This window comes from Littorina saxatilis, linkage group LG4, assembly GCF_037325665.1.
Source record: "Littorina saxatilis isolate snail1 linkage group LG4, US_GU_Lsax_2.0, whole genome shotgun sequence".
NCBI lineage: Eukaryota > Metazoa > Mollusca > Gastropoda > Littorinimorpha > Littorinidae > Littorina > Littorina saxatilis.
In genome coordinates, this window is record NC_090248.1 from 5,873,928 (window position 1) to 5,878,206 (window position 4,279).

Sequence of the window (4,279 nt, forward strand, 5' to 3'; positions counted from 1 at the left end):
AGCACGGCAGATCTAGATTCAGAAAACAACCGAACTCATGGATTTTATATGGAGATTCATGTGTTCAGGCCTGTAGTTGTTAATTTAAATGCGGTATGTTTGTATTGTTTGCTCCAGAGATGTATACTTCGTACATTAGAGCGTTCGGAACTTTTCAGTCGCAAAAAGTAGTACCGAAACGGAACAACTTTTCAACCCATTGCACTATCGAGGATTCAGGCTGTTGCTGGGTCGTTATTTGTTTGGTTGCTGGGTCATTATCGAAAAATAACTACCCCGACAAGTTTACAGAGGTAAAGAAGCAGAGGGTGGAATAATCTGAATTATCCATCGCAACCATATGGATTACCCATCACAACCGAGTTTCGATCTCAACTGTCATTGGTCATTGTCTTTGATTTCAGAGTACAATTGAATAATTTATAGAGGTCATCTGCATATTCAGAGTTTACAGATGGACTACTTTTTTCCACATACGACTGAAATATTTTATGGTGTCAAAGTCAATATCACGTATAGGTATAGGCCTACATGTGTCAATATTGAGAAAATAAAGAATACTTCATACGATACGCACATTCTGCATGGATTTAAAGAGCGGAGTCGAGATATTTCGCTGGCTGAAGCGACTGCATGGCATGTTCAACGAGTATCGCGAGTGGGATCAAGGGACGATACTCCCTAATTTTTACACAGACAGCCATCTACACAGAACCGTGAGAGAGAGAGAGAGAGAGAGAGAGAGAGAGAGAGAGAGAGAGAGAGAGAGAGAGAGAGAGAGAGAGAGAGAGAGAGAGAGAGAGAGAGAGAGAGAGAGAGAGCAATCAAAACACAACCCAGTCACCTGGTTGTTCGAAAACTCAATCTGAAACTGACATCTATTGTCGAAGGCATGCCTGCGGTGCATAGTTCTGGAAAAGTTGTCGTAGCTGGAAACCCCGTTGAGATCCATTCCAACGCCAAAAAAATAATCAGAAGAGTCACCATGAAGTCAAATCAAACGTTAGGTTTTCTCATTTGGTTATTTGCTTTGGCTTTAAGTGTATTGCTTCGATTGATAGCTGAATCTGCTTGCAACCGTGCTGTTCAAGACTGTTCGAACTGTCGTCTGCTAGACGGGCTTGTGTGAATCCGAGTCGAGTAAACTGCGGGGTTCAGCGACAAGTGAGCGAATGACATCAACATGAAAAGAAGAACACGAAAAGAAATTTGAGATACAGTTTAGATATGGGCATGGGAAGAGAAGAGGATGTGAGGTGTTAGATGTATCCAACCTTAGGTGTTCAAACTCAAGACCGGGACAAAGTAGAAAGCGATGTACCGCGACCGACTCTCAGTGCTGACATACAACTTCCAAGCTTTATTGCTTAACGTCTACAACAAACGAAGTATTGAAGCTTTGGCTCACCTAAACCCAACGACTGAATATGTAAGGGATCCACGTGTGAAAACCGAAACAGAACAGCGCGATGACAGCCAACATTTCTATCTCCGACTGACAAACACGGTAACACTGCATGCGAACTGACTTGGGTCAATGATCAAACCAGCACGGCCCGAACTGAATTTGTTGCGCTGCCATTATCGTGCGCAATTCTGGTAAAAATATAAACCCGGTATGCCGAATTGAGTATAACGAAAGCCGATGTCAAATATACACAGGGATATTTTAAAATGACTTTCAAAATGTAAAAGCAGATAGCAGACCTTTTTATAAGCAATATGAATGACTGAATGTCCACATACAAGTCGAATGACGCCGTCCATTATGCTGACAAATGGGAACTATCTTTGCGCATGAATTCATTGACATGAATTTCGAATGCGGAGGCTTTTGGCAAGCTGAAAACAGGCACGGGCAGGTTTTAGTGGAAAAAGTAAGTGTTTTTAATGAAAACGTCGGAGTAATGGGATAAATAGCTTACACACCTCGTCCTGAATATCTTGCATATTTTCCCTCTGGTCGATTTTCAGGTATTACCTCGCCAAAGGCTCGGTAATACCTGAAAATCGACCCTCGGGAAAATATACAAGATATTCAGAACTCGGAGTGTGTAACCTATATATAGATATATAACTCTCGCCATCAGTACCACCTGACCACTGATGAGACACATTAGTGTCGAAACACGTGTCTGGTCTAGGTACAAATACAATGGTCCTCCTCAGGACTAGATTACCTTGCGATACGTCCCCCACATAAGGGACTTTGCTCTGTAAATCTCGGTCCCCCTTGAGGAGGGTCTGATGCTCCCAATAGGCTGTCTGTGAAGGGATACTTATTTCTCTCTCTCTCTGCTAAGAGATTTTAACAAATCTCGGAAGAAAGTCTCTGCTGACTTTCAATTGTTTCTTTCACAATTTCTGATGTTTTATAATGTGGTCACCGTGAAAGTTGCATCGCCTTTAAAGCGATCCAATTGAATAAAGCAGAAAACTTCTTCTTTACCAAGTCCTGTGTTGAACAGCAGTGAAAAGTTGACCGCTTTTCCTGTTTAACCTTTTTAAAATTAGATCTAACTTGTTCGCGTATCCATTTCTGGATCTGCAGGCTGGTACAGAGTTACCTCCCTTTAGGCTTTTTCAAATTTCCCTTGTTTTAACCTAATTTCTTGGTTAAAACTTGTCTAAATTTCTAAATTCTTTCTTAATAAATATCAATTCTACACTTTGGCCTTAAATCAAAGTGTTTCCCTTCACAGATATCCTCTTGGGGTTGTCAGATGAGGGTAGTCTCCCATGCCAACAGAAGCTACCATTCAGAGAATGGTTTGCTTCTTAGTTGGATACCATGGGTTGACAACTCTCGCCATCAGTACCACCTGACCACTGATGAGACACAATAGTGTCGAAACACGTGTCTGGTCTAGGTACAAATACAATGGTCCTCCTCAGGACTAGATTACCTTGCGATACGTCCCCCACATAAGGGACTTTGCTCTGTAAATCTCGGTCCCCCTTGAGGAGGGTCTGATGCTCCCAATAGGCTGTCTGTGAAGGGATACTTATTTCTCTCTCTCTCTGCTAAGAGATTTTAACAAATCTCGGAAGAAAGTCTCTGCTGACTTTCAATTGTTTCTTTCACAATTTCTGATGTTATATATATATATATATATATATATATGTGTGTGTGTGTGTGTGTTTTTGTGTGTTTGTGTACGTGTGTGTGTATATATATATGTGTGTGTGTGTATATATATGTGTGTGTGGGGGGGGGGGGGGGGGGAGCAGGGGGATGTTATACTTTGCTTACACACGGACTAACGTAAGAAGTGGGCTTTACGTGTATGGCCGTTTTTCATTTGCAGCGTTAGAATCTAGGTTTACAAAAACATGTTTACTGTTATCACATCAATATTTGAGAATAAAAGAGACTATCACATTTTCATATTCCTTGAATGATGTTTGAAGTGAAACAATAAGAGGATCAATCCCTCCTGGAAGACTAGTCACATGAAGACTGAATAATGTGGTTTGATATGCGTGCTACAATTACTAATGTTATCTGCACTGTGTTTCAGCAAATGGTGCCCATCTGGCCCCGTTTAACATCACAGTGGACGGTCAGCACTGTGTGACGGTGAATTCCACCCAGATAAGCGGCGGTAGCAGGAACATCTCCGTGAATTGTTCTTCACTTCTCTACGGACAGAGGGTCCGTCTCACTAAAAATACTACTGGACGTACTTATCTTGTCCTCAGTGAACTTGAAATCCTTGGTAAGCATTTGTTCAAGGTGCACTAGCTACTTCATGTTTGAAGTAATGACAAAGTCGTTTTCGGTTGAATCGATTAAGGCCCGCGAACTAAGTAGCGGAGGGCGTAGTTATTGTTATTTTTGTTTAGCTGCCATTTATCAGTCAAAATGTTTGAAAATTGAGCAAGACATCAATCACAAAGTATAGTTTTCTGCTATATGAGTATTTTGTTGTTAACATCATTTTTTGAAGCAAATGTGAAGATTATTTTCTAAATGTGCTATTTTTAGTAACACAAAATGTGGAGTTGGTTTTGACACAATATTTTCACACACACTCACTTTTCACACTAGATCTTTTTTTCTCTGGTTGATATTACCCAATATTGACTGACTGTGTGATGATATCTTGTGCTATGGTCTGTTGAGACAGTGATATCAAAATCGAGACCGGAGGTCGAGATTTTGATATCACTGTCGAAACAGACCAATAGCAGAAGATATCATCACACAGTCAGTCAATGTTAGATATATTGCTAATTCTCTGGACATTTTATATTTACTGTAAAGAAATTACAAAAG